Source organism: Petromyzon marinus, chromosome 23 (genome assembly GCF_048934315.1).
Source record: "Petromyzon marinus isolate PM22_M1 ecotype Great Lakes invasive population chromosome 23, UKy_Petmar_22M1.pri1.0, whole genome shotgun sequence".
Lineage (NCBI taxonomy): Eukaryota > Metazoa > Chordata > Hyperoartia > Petromyzontiformes > Petromyzontidae > Petromyzon > Petromyzon marinus.
The window spans coordinates 18,159,936-18,175,416 of NC_133689.1; positions in this window are offsets into that span (position 1 = coordinate 18,159,936).

Below are 15,481 nucleotides of genomic sequence, written 5' to 3' on the forward strand. Positions count from 1 at the left end.
TAAACAGCGGACGTCTGCGAGAGCACCGGCCTCGGGAGAGTGGCGGGAAATCCGAGGCACCGGTGGCGGCGTCACGGCGGTGGGTATGGCCCCGACGGAGTGGCTCAGCTGTGGCAACACCACACAGCCCCCCGAGGTGTCAGTCCTCGTCCCGGGTTGACTGGAGCACCTCGCCTGGGTTGCCCCTACAAGGTAGCGCCGCGGGGTCCGCGGGACTCGTCCGGCTCTCGTGGCTGGCCTTGGCGGTGGTGGCTCCACCTCTCGGGGTTCCGGCGGCGGTCTCCTCCTCCACTCCAGTGGTTCTCACCGGTCCTGGGTACGTGCGAGCTGGAAGACAAACTCGGTAGCGGTAGGGTGCAGGGGCCATCGTACCCGTCTCTCCTGGCTCGGGTCGGGACCCCCTGGGGCCCGGGGCTCCGTGGGGCCCATACACTGTGCAAGGCCCCCGGGTATGGGGGGGGGGGGTGTGGGGACCCCGGGGTATCGGGGTCCTCGAACGGCGGGGTTCTCCCTCGCTGGGGCCGCCCTCCATGGTTTTATTCGCCGGACATTGACCACCATCTCCCGGCCTCTCTCCCCCCCTTGAATCAGTACCGTCCAGGGGGAGATCTGTCGCCCCACGGTCCAGGGTCCCCGCCAGTAGGTGGTTAGCTTCCCCATCTGTCCGGCCCCGACGCGAGGGGTGTGCAGCCACACCTTGGAGCCCGCCGAGTAGAAGGGGGCTCCATCCGGGGTCGGGCGCCCTGCTCCTGCCGCTGGTGTGCGGCCTCGCCTTGCAGGTAGGCCCGGACCCTAGCTCCGCATAGGGTCGAACTCACTACCCTGGTCAGTAATGACTCGTTCGGGGATCCCGTGCTTAAGTACGTAGTGTTCCACGAATGTTCGGGCCACTATGAGGGTTGTCTTATCGGGGATGGCCACCGCTATGGGATAGCGTGTGAAGTACAACACCGCTACAAGAATATATCGGTTGCCCCGGTGGGATCGCGGGAATGGCCCCTGCAGGTCGATCCCAACCAGCTGATTCGTCCGACTGACGCGGAACGGTCTCAGGGGGACCTGGTATCGCGCTGGTTTGGGCCCGCATTACTGACACGCGCGGCAGCCCTGCACCCAGGCGGCCACGTCTTGTGCTAACTTGGGCCAGAGATATTGGCGATGCAGGGTCTCCCCGTCGTGGCCCCCGAGCAGGTGGTCATGCACTAGTCTTAGCAGCTGGGGTCGCACCTGGGCGGGAACACAGATGCACCCAGGCTGGCCGGCTTCGGTGAGCTCCCGTACCACCCCGTTCTGCATGCACAACCGGGCGTACAAACCACGCCAGGGTCCTGGTAGGGTGTCCCTCTTCTCCCGTAGGGCCGCTTCCACCGCCGCCAGATCTGGATCCTCGCAGCTGGGTCCGTCTCAGCTACTCGTCGTCCAGGCCTGGGAAGGCGCAGCCGATGTTCTCCTGGATCCGATTGGGTGGGATTAAGCGACCCGTTGGGCCCCGGGGCGTGGGCTCCGCGTCCGCCGGGTGGTCCCCCGGTTCCCTGGTTCCCCCTGCCGGGGTTTCTGTGGCACATATTGCACTCTCCCCCGCGAGGGGGGGTTTTAGTTTCGGCGCGCCCTCGGTGGTCCGCTGTTTGCTGGCAGCGTCCCCCCGTGAAGCACGGGCAGACTTCCTCCGCCCTTGTCTCGGCGCACACCGCGGGTCGCCTCGACAAGGCGTCCGCGTTTGCATGTGTACGCCCAGCTCTGTACTCGATTTGCAATTTGTACTCATGCAACTCCGCTAACCATCGGGCCATCTGCCCCCGTGGTTCCTTGAACGTAAGGAGGAAATGCAGGGCATGATGGTCGGTGCGCACCCGACATTTCCTGCCATACATATACGGTCGGAACTGTTTACACGCGAAGATCACGGCATACAGTTCTTGACGGGTCACGCAATAATTCAGCTCGGCCCCACTCAGGGTCCGACTGGCATATGCGATGACCCGCTCCGTCCCACCCTGCACCTGCGACAGCACCGCGCTCAGCCCACTGCTGCAGGCATCGGTGTCTAAAATAAAATTAGTGGTGAAATTGGGGAAAGCTAGAGTGGGGGTGTGGGCGAGGTGGTCTTTGAGGGTGGTGAAGGCCGTCTGGCAGGCCTCCGTCCACTGATAGGGGTTCTTAGGGGAGGTGAGTTGGGTGAGGGGGCATGCAATCTCGCTGAATCCCTTTACAGATCGACGATAATAGGTGGCGAGCCCCAAGAATGATCTCCGTCAGGTTCCTTGGCCGTGGCCATTCCACTACGGCGCGTACCTTCTCCGGATCGGTGCACACCCCGCCTCGCTGACTCGGTGTCCGAGGTATGCCACCTCGCACTGCGCAATGTAGCACTTACGCGGCTTGAGCTTGAGATGGGCTGCTCGCAATCGCTGGAACACCTCTCGCAGCCTGGACCAGTGTTCCGACAGATCTACTGAACACTGTCACCTCGTCCAGGTAAATCAGGCACTGTTCCCACTGCAAGCCCCGCATCACCAACTCCATCAATCGCTGGAACGTTGCGGGCGCGTTAGTGAGTCCGAACGGAAGCACTCGAAACTCGAACAGTCCAATTGGGGTGGTGAATGCGGTTTTTGGCCGATCCTCCTCTGCCATCTCCACCTGCCAGTACCCGGACCCCAGATCGAGGGTGGAAAAATACTGTGCTATTGCGAGGCTGTCAGAGGTGTCATCGATGCACGGTATGGGGAAGGCGTCGCCGAGGGTGATTGCGTTCAACTTTCGGTAATCAACACAGAATCGGGTCGACCCATCCTTTTTCGTCACTAGCACTACCTGGGAAGACCAGGGGCTCGCCGAGGGCTGGATTATGTTATCACGTAGCATATCCGCGACTGCCTCTTTGATCTGGGTCCGATCAGGCGCGCCCACTCGGTATGCGGGGAGTTTGATGGGTCGGGCTGCACCTGTGTTAATTTGGTGCTTAACAAGGTCTGTCCGGCCCATATCTGAATCGTGCTCACTAAACACGTTGGCGTGCTCCTGCAACAATCCGCACAGTTGATCGGCCTCCCCCTTAGGTAAATCTGCCCAAGGCACATGTAACGCATCATGCAAGGGAACGATCTCGGCTCGGGGGGTCGGGCCGACTCGCCAGGCCAGATCCTGGTTGTCCTCGGGGCAGCCAGGGTCTTCCGCCCAGAGTGCAAACACCGAGTCGTTAGAATGGCGCGCGTGCAGGGGGTGTATGGTGGCTACCGTGGTGCGTCGTCGTAGAATTTCCGGGGTACTGTGTGGGTTAAACACCCGCATAAACAGTCGGCCCTCATCTGCGTTTACCAGTGTGGCTGACCCCACAACTCCGTACGGGTCCGCCAGCTCCGGGTGAGGAGTTAGCATTACCTCGCCCGATGGTCGGTGTGTGGGGTCGGCGGAGGGTGTTGCTACGGGCACCAGCATCTCGGCAAGCGGGCCGATGGTGACGGCCGACATCAGGGTGGCGGCCATGGGTGTGAAGTGAGGGCGATTCCGTTCTTGTCCCAGGAGCGGGATCCTCTCCCCGCTGTCCTCCACGGTGGCGCATCGCTGGCCTGGCTAGTCGTTGAGCCCCAGTTTCTCCAGGAGGTCCGTACCCGCAATACACTCATGGCACAACACACTCGAGACATAGAATTCCTGTGTACACACCTGGTGTCCGAGACGGACCTCGAGGGAGATCCTTCCCAGCAACCCCATCCCGGCTCTGCTCGCTGTGTGCCTGCAGGCGGCTCACGTCAACCCCGAGCACGCTGCAGTGTGTGGCGCTCACGAGTGAAGCCACTGCCCCCGTGTCGAGTAGGATCCAGGTGCGCTGCCCGTTCACCTGTCCTACCAGTGATGTGGCCCCCGTGATCGCCGCCACCAGCTCCCATAGCCAGTCACCTGTCCTCACCGCGTCCTTGGGTGTTGTGGTCGGAATCTGTGCGGGGGTCACTCGCTCACCATTATTACTATCGTTGTTTTGTTTTGGGACCTCGTCGATTGCACCCTTAGGTGGTCCACTCTCTAGGGGGCGTTGGCGTTTAACCCTGGCGCCTGTCTAGTGCGGGCGATTTGAGGACAGTCTCTCACGAGGTTCCCGCGGCGGTCGCACAGGTAACACGCTCGGGGAAGGGCGGTGGCCCCGTAGGAGCTTCCCCGCACGCTCCCTCTTTCCCCTCCCGTACGCCGCTGCCCAGACTCTGCCTCTAGTCGGGCCACCCTCCCGGCTAGCCCCCCTACCGTGGAGCGCATTTCCCCCATTTCCGACTGAATGGTCTCCACTGTGGACTGTAGTTTGGTGATATGGCCACCAACTTGGGTCACCTGGCCGACTATATCACCCATGCCGGTCTGTAGCCCTGCTACCCATCCCGGGGTTGTCTCGCGGGCTACCGGGGGCTCCCTTTCCCGACCCCTTACCGTCGTGGCGAGCTCCTGTTCCTCCTCTTCCTACTCTAACGACAGGCTTGCGATGGTGCGCTCTCTTCCCAGCCCCCGGAGCTGCGCGCGTTCGCTGGAAATTCCTTCACATTTACGCGCGCGCTCGACAAGGGCGTTAAAGGGGAGACGTGTATAGCTCATGTCTGGCTGCCACCACGACGTGCGAGTCAAGTATCGCTGGATCTTCTCAGCGGCAAGCTCCTCAATCATCTCTGTCGTGTATCCCAGGTGTGCGATCTTTGTTAGCTCGCGCACATCCTCGGCATAATCACGCAGGTCCTCGCCGGGTTGGCGGTAGCGTGCCTCTAAGGCTGCTTTTGCCTACTCCTCATCACGCGTACCAAAACGCAGATCAAGTCGGCGCATCAGTTCCTCTAGCTGTGTCTGCGCGCTTGTGGGTAGGGCTTCCACAAAATTGGCTGCCCGCCCATCCAGGTTCATAATAAGTTGGCGTAACGCCTGCGCGTCCGTCCACCCATTAATCTCTTTAGCCCCTATGACGTTGCGGGCGAATGCCTTCCACCAAGGAGCCCCCCGGCTGGTAAATATATGCCATATTTTTGCGTGGGGTAACGCGGGGGTTCGTACCGCTTCTGACGCCAAACTGTGGGGGCTGCCGTCCCCCGCCATCACTGAATTGTCGGGGCCGTTGCCCCCTGACTCCCCCATTACATTTGTACTACTACCACCTGGCAGTTCTGTAGGGTTCGGGTTAGCGACCTCCAACTCCTCGCCCCCCGGGGCCCCTGACTTTGTTACCGACCGCGTTGGCATGGCTCAATTAGTGGGCTTGTACGCTTTACTCTTGCGGCGCGCTACGCGGGTTCAGTGGCGGCGTGCTGCGGTGAGCGCGCTCGCGAAGCAAGACTCTGTCCCGTACGTAAAAAAATGGGTACGGCGCACTGATGCGTGACTCACGTACGTAAACAAATGGGTACGGTGCGCCGACGCGTGATTTCAGTACGTAAACAAATGGGTACGGTATGCTGACACATGACTCCGTCACACACACGCTCTACGCGCCTAGGCAATAACAAACCCAACACCGATACCTGCCCAGCCCCATACACCAATCACACGCGAGGGAGTTGGGTTCGGGGGTGAGAGGGCAGGGGTGTCTGCCGTGCGCGCGCCGCTTATTGGAGGGAGTCACTCCGCTCTGATTTAAAAGGGCCGTTTAAACAGCCGCGCGTGTACGCGCACACCAGGCGCTTAGCTCTCTGCTTCGCTAGAAACAACCGCGCATGCACGCGACCGCAAGACACTCCCGTAAATAGTCGCCCAGGTATGCGAACGCTAAGCACTCCCGTAAACAGTCGCACAGGTACGCAAGCGCTAAGCACTCCCGTAAACAATCGCCCAGGTACGTGAACGCTAAGCGCTCCCGTAAACAGCCGCACGGGCACGCGAATGCTAAGCACTCCCGTAAACAGTCGCCCAGGTACGCGAACGATAAGCACTCCCGTAAACAGTCGCCCAGGCACGCGAACGCTAAGCACTCCCGTAAACAGTCGCCCAGGTACGCGAACGCTAAGCACTCCGGTAAACAGTCGCCCAGGTACGCAAACGCTAAGCACTCCCGTAAACAGTCGCCCAGGTACGCAAACGCTAAGCACTCCGATAAACAGCCGCACGGGCACGCGAACGCTAAGCACTCCCGTAAACAGTCGCCCAGGTACGCAAACGCTAAGCACTCCGGTAAACAGCCGCACGGGCACGCGAATGCTAAGCACTCCGCCTTCCTCTTCACACTCACAAAGACCACACGACACAGTTTATCCCCCTACTAGCTATTTTATTCACCGCGAGTAACCCGCTAAACTACTCGTGATTGTGTGGGTCAGCAGACTTTAGCTTATCCCTCGGGGATCCTGGGCTGAACTTATCCTGCCTGCCTCTCCGCTTTCTTCCCTCTGATCAATTAGCCCGCACTCACCTTAGTCCCAATCTGATGCTGCAGAAGCTGTGGAACGGTGATGTTCCCGCACCCCGTGCCCCCCTGTCCAATCAGAGGTCTGGATTTTCCCGCCCTCGGATCACCGCTCTGGTGACGTCACCGCAGTGGTTTATTGGACGTCCGCTTTCCGTTCTTCCCGCTATCCGCCCACTGACTCGTGTTTGTGTGTGTGTGGTTCCACTCGCGGTGGCTAAACAGCCCCTGCCATGACCATGCCATTACAATCCCAGGTCACAGCACCGCGGTGCTCTTCAGCCTCGGGGGTAGGTCGCCCAATTTCCCGGCTGCAGGAAACCATGAAGCTTGATCTCATTAGGGGCTTCTGGATAAAAACCTGTTGGCCAGGTGACCTTCCCTCCCGGCTCTACGTGGGGTGTGTGTGCATTCGTGTGATGGGCGCGCCACGTCGGCGCCGTCACTCCCCGGTGGCTGCGTCACGGCGGTGGGCACGGCCCCGATGGAGCGGCTCCGCTGCCGCGGCACCACAACCTCTGGGTCACTGAGCCGCTTCCAAACACCCCCCATGTCAAATACATAAGCAGGAACCTGTATCGTGAGCAGCAGCATTATTTGAATACTCTGCCAAAACAATTTGAATTGTGGAGTGGTGGCACAATTCCGCAATAGCTTTATCATATGTCTGGTGATAGGAAGAATTTCTACAAGACCGAGTTCTAGAGAACCCCTTTACGCGATGTTTTGGTCTACTCTTCCACACTGGGCGGATGTTTCAGTAGAGGAAGGAGTACCCACAATTTAACGCACCGCATCCACGGCCCCTCTCCTAAGTGGGCGTCCCCAGCCCGAATGCTCGCAGGAAGCCCTCCCAGCCTCCCTGCTCGACGAACCAGGCCCCGCACACGTTCACCAACAAGGCGGCCACCACGTCCGTCACGGCCGACTTCTCCGCGTCGCTCAGACGTACGCAGTCCACCAGCCTCTTCGCGAGGGAGGAGCGAGCAGAGCACCACCAGGACCACCACGCGGCCCCAGCTCGCAGAGCCATCGCGGATGACTTCCCAGGCCACGTCCATGAGCAGCCGGCGGTGCCCTCGGTGCTCCACCCACTCCGTGTGAGGAACAGGTCCCCCAGGCAGTTGACCACCTCCTGCACCAGCTGTGCTGGCTAAACCTTCTGCAGCTGCTGGACCTGCAGCTGCTCCTGCACCTGCAGCTACTCCGTCTGTGTCACCAGGTGAGCCATGTAGCCGACGATCAGATCCGCTGTCAAGACGGTCAGCAGCTGCAGCACCTCCTTTTCCTCCCCCTCATCTTCTTCCTCCTCCTGCCCGTGTCTCATTCCTCCTCCCCGTGTCCCACTCCCTCCCCCTGTCTCCCTCCACCTCCCTGTGTCTCCCTCCTACTGTAATGTTTTGCTTTTGCAAAACACGTACTAATTTGTCAGTTACTCCCGAGATATATGGTATTTTAATTGTTTTAACAATCTTATCGATTTCAGCATTGTTGCTTTGCCATCGTGATTTGGCATTCAATGCTCTGTTAATTTGAGCATTATTGTAGCCATTCTGTCGTAGTGCTTCTTTAACGTGTTTAATCTCTCTCACGAGACTTTCACCATCTGACACTGCTTTAGCCTGATATATCAGCGTCTTGATAAGAGAGGATGTCTGAGCTGGGTGATGATGTGATTCTGCATTCAAATAGCATCAGTGTGTGCGTTCGCTTTCTGTAAACGCTGTGTGCTATTTTACCATTTAGGCCATGTCCAAGCAAAATATCTAGGAACGGGAATGTGTTATTCACCTCCATTTCCATGGTGAACTGGATGGCCGGGTTTTGTGCATTGAGATGATTTAGAAAATCATTAAGTGTATCTTTACCAGGTGGCCAGGCAACCAAAGTGTCATCCACATATCTAAACCAAAAACATGGTTTCAATGTGCTCGAGACAAGTGCTCTTGTTTCAGAGTTTTCCATGTGCATATTTGCTATAGCCGGAGATAAAGGAGAGCCCATTGCTGCTCCTTCCTTTTGTTTAAATAAATCACCTCCAAAAGAAGTAAGTGTTATTTAAACAATGATGAGCCAGTTTCAGAATATATTTTGGTAAACCTGTATTCTTTACTAGTGTATCAAGTAATTTAAGTGACTCGTTCCCTGGAACCTTAGTGAATAGAGAAATCACATCAAAACTCACCAGAATATCATTAGGGTAAAGTTTAATATCTTTATTCACATTCACAAGATGTTCTGAATTTCTTATGTATGAAGATGTCCTCCCGATGTAGGGATGTAATTGTTTAGTTATATGTTTTGCTAATTTATATGTGGCAGAGCGAATTGTACTGACTATGGGTCGTAATGGGATGCCGATTTCATGAATCTTTGGTAGCCCATACAGTCTAGATGGTTTTGAGGCCCTTGGAATTATTCGGTATTGCTCATTCTTAGGGATTAATGAATTTGCAATTATTGCAGTAGTCTGACGTTCTAAAGTATTAATAGGATCTCGTTTAACTTTAATGTGGGTACTTTTCTCTAGTAAATCTTTAATTTTATTATCATAATTGGCTCGTGGCATCACCACAGTAGTGCGGCCTTCATCAGCTGCCAGGATTTTAAAATCTTTATTTAAATGAATCTCTCTTAAGGCTTTTGCTTCGTTCGAGCTAATATTTATTTTTGGTACTTTGCTATTTTCAATTATTTTTTCAACCTCGTGTCTAGTCATCTCTGCCTCATTATGTGGAAGGAGTCTAACTGCTGATTCTACCTCAGCAATTATCTCATCCACTGGAATTGTGCGTGGGGTAACGGCAAAGTTAAGGCCTTTAGAAAGGACAGAGATCATGTCACTGGTTAAAACAGTGTTAGTCAAGTTCATTACGGGTTTGTTTTTAAATTGTTCGTTTTTAGTGGGTATTTGTTTATTATGAAGTCTAGATAATTTATTCATTTGGCTAGTTTTGGTTAGATTAAACACATTATCAGCCGATTGTTGTGTTATGGTCTCGATTATATTCCAATAATGCATTGATCTACTTGCTTATATCTAAGTGCAACTGCCTTAGAGATTCTGAAATGTAAGATAATTCACTCCTGTTGTGCTGTATTCTCTCTATTAATAATCATTTGCTAGCTTTGTGTAGTATTTGGTTAGCTTTAGCAGACTTTGTGATGTGTTATTTTAACTGCGTTTGGTATTAACTTCGAATCTCTGCACCTTTTGAGGAACGTCAGTGAAGATATCAATTCCATCCGCTTGATGCGGAGCTTCTCCAACTTTCTGGTTTTAAGAAAAGTATCCTCCCCATAGAGGTTAGTCAGTTTAACACGTAGGCTTTCGCGACCAATATTATTCATAATAAACGTGTTTGGGTTAGATCGCGTTATTAATAAATGTGTCGTAACCCTCCACCACCCGACACGGCCAATCAGTAAAAAAGTGTCATGTTGACAAAAGACAAAATAGTTCACTACTTTAGCCCACTGGTGTGTTGAAGAGTGAATCCACAACATTTACAATTTTTTAGTATGACGTTTCGCTGGTAATTACATCCAGCATCATCGGGCAATTCGCCAGAATGGTGAAGCCCTCACTCACTCGCGGTCTTAAATAGAGCAGCAGGGTGACATCATTTAACTCATTCAGGTGCAGTGATTTGAGGCGGAGTGGGGGGTATTTTAATTATATAATAGATTAGTAATCAGTCAAATGTTATGATCAGTAATAAGTTGTAGATTAGTAATTAGGTGTAATGTGTATTATTGTAATTATATACTACGTTAGTAATCAGTTAATTAGTATGTTTCCCCACAACGAGGGTATACAGCTGCTCTGACATGGGACGACCCTGTCGTACACCTCTTCTGAAGCTGACAGGGGCAGTGAGCGTACCGTTGACTTTGATTAGACACTGGACTTCAGTGTAGAGCAGGCGGTTCAGTCCCAGGAAGCTGGTCCCAAAACCAAACGCCCTCGGTGGTCCCATTAGGTACCCGTGGTCAAACGCCTTCTCTTGGTCGAGGGAGAGAAGCGCGAGTGGGAGCCCCCTTTCTCTCGAAGAGGGTGCTGAGGTCTCTGACGAGGAAGACGCCATCATGAATTGTTCTCACTGGGACCGTGTGGGCCTGGTCACTGCCCACCACCTGAGCCAATACAGTCTTCATCTTGGAGAATAGCGCTTTGGCCAGAATTCTTCTCTCCTTATAAACGTCTATGCCTGCCCAAGATGAAATCTGGAGAGACCTACCGCGCAGTCAGGGCCGCAGTCGCGACAGCAGCTCCCTGCGTCCCGGGAGCCGGTGCGGGTTGCCGGACCGCGTCACCGGCGCCGTTCGGAGCGCCGCGGGCGCTGTGTCGGGCGGAGTGGCGCAGCGCGTGCCCGTGGTGCCGTCGCCGGGCATTGCGCGCAAGCAGCATCACGTGTCGTGCAGTCAGGGCGGCATGGGTCGGTGGGTGGGTGTGTGGGTCGGTTTGGGTGGGTGGGTCGGTTTGGGTGGGTGGGTCGGTTTGGGTCAGTGGGTGGATGGGTGGGTCGGTGTGGGTGGGTGGGTTGGTTTGGGTCGGTGGGTGGGTTGGTCGGTCGGTGTGTGGGTCGGTGGGTGGGTGGGTCGGTCGATGGGTGGGTGGCCACTCACATTGATTGACAAACATAGAAGCTGCAACCAATATCGGTGACTCTCATGTGGCCGGCCTGAGAGAGCATCACGTTGTCCTGGACGCACACGGGGAGGCAAGGGGAGGTCACGCTCAGAGGCTGCCCTGTGAGCGGTCAGCCAGCAGTGGATCGTCCCACGAACAACGACAATTACAAAGGTCCCCTCGTGTAGCCGCTAGCAGGCTGTAGGGCCAAGTGCTGTTAGAAGTAGCTAGTAGCAGCACTGCCTATGCAAGCTGACAATGTGGCACACACAGAGGGAGTGGGTGGCCAGTACCACGGCCGGCCGCCTTTGTCTCCCCCATTGGGCGATGTTTACTACACACCACCGCTACAACAGGAGCGAGCGCGAGTGCGTCGTGGGGAGCGTGCGCGCCCCCAGAGTGCCCTCCGCTATCACCGGCTTTGATGACCGCGTGGACGATGCCGCGGGACTTGGTCTGGGCCAGGAAGCGGACGATTCCACTGGTGTATGACCTCAACGCGGCGTCGTTGATGCGCCAGATCACCGCTCGCTTGCTCAAGTCGTAGAGGCAATCCCGGCGGCGGCAGCAGCAGCAACGACGACGATAGCGATGATGACGGTAATGAAGATGATGATGACGATGATGATAATGACGATAATGATGACAATGACGATGGTGATAATCACGATGACGATGGTGATGATGACGATAGTGATAATGACGATAATGATGACGATAATAACAATGGTGATGATGCGTACTTCAACAGCTGCAGCACGAGGCAGTTGTGTCCGCGGAAGTGGAACGAGTGCAGGACGCGGATGACGCCGTGCAGCTCAGGACTGCCCTCCCCTGCAGCTCCGTGATCACCTTCAGCTCCATCCTCTGCATCTCCATCTTGGTAGGGCTGCGTGCACACAGCAAGTCTGTGGGTCTCTGGGTCTCTGTGGGTCTCTGTGGGTTTCTACGTGTGTCTATGGATCTCTATGGGTGTTTGGGGGTCATAGTAGTTTTACGGAGGTTATTATTATTATTTTTTACTATTTTACTCATTATTTTGTAACCATGTATTTACTTCCATTATCTATTATTTTCTTCATTTATAATTATTACGACTGCGGCCGCTTTGTTAAGACCACCACCACCCACACCATTTCCAACCACACCAAAACACCACCACCCACCCACACCACCATCCCCATCACCCCCGCAACAACCCACTTGATGGGCAGTGCCAGCATCTTCACAGCCACCAGGAATCCCATCTTGTGGTCCACACACCGCAGCACTACTCCCTGCCCTTCCTCGCCAAATTATTCTCTCGCACCTCGAAGTGGTATTGGAGCTGCTCCTGGGGAATATAAAATGGAGCAGATGAGGCAGCAGCGCCGCCACAAGCCAGTCAGTCACAATCACGATGTGAATGTTTAACGCTTAGTGGTAGGAGCAGCAGTGGTAGTAGTGGTTAGTAGTAGCAGTAGTGTGTGTGTGTCTGTATGTGCGAGTCTCACAGGGATATAGTTGTGGGTCTCTGTGGGTGTCTCTGTGTCTGTGCGTCTCACTGGGATGTAGCTGTGGGTCTCTATTGGTGCCTCTTTGAGTCTCAATGGGTATCTGTAGATCTCTATGGGTGTCTGTGAGTCTCACAGGGATGTAGTTGTGGGTCGTTATGGGTGTATCTATGGGTGTCTCAATGGGTGTCTCAATGAGTGTGTCTATGAGTGTCTGTCTTTGTGAGCCTCACAGGGATATATTTGTGTTCTTGGTTGTCGTAGCCATCGTTGTTGATGCAACCGCGGGATTTGCCCTCGTCCATAGAGACAAAACAAACTTGACAGACGTCGGCCAGCTCCTCCTGTCGCTCGGTCAGGCGAGGCAGGAAGAGTGCCAGGATCACTGCACACCTGACAACAACTATGGGTTTTTTTTCTTTACCGACAGAACCAGAGTGTTTCTTACACACCAATAAGCCCAGTAAATTGGCACAGTAGGGGGCACAGGTGGTGCATCAGCCACTCGTCTCAGTCGGTCGACCCGTGGCACCTGTTGGGTCTGCCCCGTGACCTCCTGCCAGCGGAAGTTCGACACTTCACTTGGCTTAAAAGTGCACATAGCCTGGCACAAGCGTCGTTATGATGTCACCGCCACTTAGTGGCGAATGGCGGTTGTTGTGTGTGTGTGTATATTCAATCAGGCCAAGAATGTGTGCACCACAGAGTGAATCTCACTGCGGTACAGTGGACAGGCCATGCCGCGCCGCTGCAACTCGAAGATGCAGCGGCGGCACGTGGCAAGGTGGCCGCCGTCGCCGTGAACCAACGTGCAGCTACGCGGCTCACACTGGCACACCACGGACCCACCCACAACACCACCACTACCCACACCACAACCACCACCCACAACACCACCACCACCCACAACACCACGCACCCACCCACAAGACCACCACCATCAGCCACACCAACACCACCCACACCACCAACACCACCAACCACACTTCCAGCACCACCACCCATGCCACCACCACCTATACCAACACCCGCACCAAAACCACCCACACCACCAGCACCACCCACAACAACACCACCACCCACAACACCACCACCACCCACACCACCACCCACACCAACGCCACCCGCACCACCAACACCACCAACCACACTACCAGCAGCACTACCCAGGCCACAACCACCCATGCCACCACTACCTACATCACCACCACCCACACCACCACCACCAACCACACCACCACCACCACCCACACCACGCACCCACCCACAACACCACCACCCACACCATCACCACCACCCACACCACCACCGCTACCGGCTGGAGTGTAAGAAGGAGAGGCAGTGGTGGAGGTGGTGTTGACACTGGCACCTGCTCGCCTGTTGTCGGCTGTCACTACGGAGAATATCTTCATGAGCAGCGCTAATACTGAGTGTCTGAGATCTCTGAGTGAGAATCCCTCCACACCAAACACCTCCCCCAGGGGGTCCCCCGCCACACCTCACCAGGTACTGCCTCTCTTCATCGTAAAGTCGCCTCCGCTTGATGTACTGTTCCACGTAGTGGAACACCTGCTCCACAGTGAATGTGTCGCCCTCGGCACCGACCGACTGCAGCAGTGGAAGCATCCGAGGCACCGGCTTCAGGAGTGTTCCTCCGAGCTTGTCAGAGACATGGACAATTCCATGCACTGTATGTGTTCTGTATTTGTACGTGGATAGTAACGACAGTGGATGTACATTCACTCCGAGTCTTTACTGGGTCGTTAAACAGCATGGGGTACACAATGACGTGAAACTTCACATCTACCCTACCTCCGTGCTCCATGCCGAAAAGCCACTGCAGTGGTAATAAAACTGCAACGTATTTTATTCATCAACCTGCATTTTCTTATTTTTCCCAAATTTTAACCCGGGTTGGGCTGTCGCCATCCTGCCCTGGAACCAATTATTCATTCGTGTCTCTAGCAGACCATTGCAAGCCTTGTGTTAGAGAATGGCTCACTGAAGCTGATATCACAGAGCTACTTCTGAGTACCCTTCAAGTGCCCTCTGGTCCACAGTAAAGAGCAGCACCCTCCCACCTGTCCTTTAAGTCGGAGTAACGTTGGTCATAACAATGTTCTTTTCGTTGAAATTTATCCAAATTAAGTGCAGAACCACATTGCAGCAATGTGATGGTTTATTTTGTGCTGTCAATGACGACAAGGCTGAGATCATTTACTCGCTAGACTTGAGAACCCGTTTTAATCACTTGCGGGTGCCTGTATTCAAACCCAAGTACTCCGTGGTGCCAGTTCCGTGCTATGACCTCTTGGCCACTGGGCCGCCTCTAAACACCCCCCATGTCAAATACATAAGCAGCAACCTGTACCGTGAGCAGCAGCATTCTTTGAATACTCTGCCAAAATAATTTTTATCGTGGAGTGCTGACACAATTCCTCTCCTCAGTGGGCGTCCCCAGCCCAAATGCTCGCAGGAAGCGCCCCCAGCCTCCCTGCTCGACGAGCCAGTTCCCGCACGCGTTCACCAGCAGGGCGGCCACCGCGTCCGTCACGGCCGACGTCTCCTCCGCGTTGCTCAGACGTACGCATTCCACCAGCCTCTTCGCGAGGGAGGAGCGAGCAGACCACCACCAGGACCACCACGCGGCCCCAGCTCGCGGAGCCATCGCGGAGGACCTCCCAGGCCACGTCCACGAGCAGCCGGCGGGGCCCTCGGTGCTCCACCCGCTCCTCCGTGTAGCTCACCAAGTCCAGAACGGAGTCTCTGAACCGCGCGAGGGACAGGTCTCCCAGGCAGTTGACCACCTCCTGCACCAGCTGCGTTGGCTGAACCTCCTGCAGCTGCTGAACCTTCTGCACCTTCTGCAGCTGCTCCTGCACCTGCAGCCACTCCGTCTGTGTCGCTAGGTGAGCCATGAAGCCGGCGACCAGATTCGCTGGCAAGACGGTCAGCAGCTGCAGCGCCTCCTTCTCTTCCTCCCCC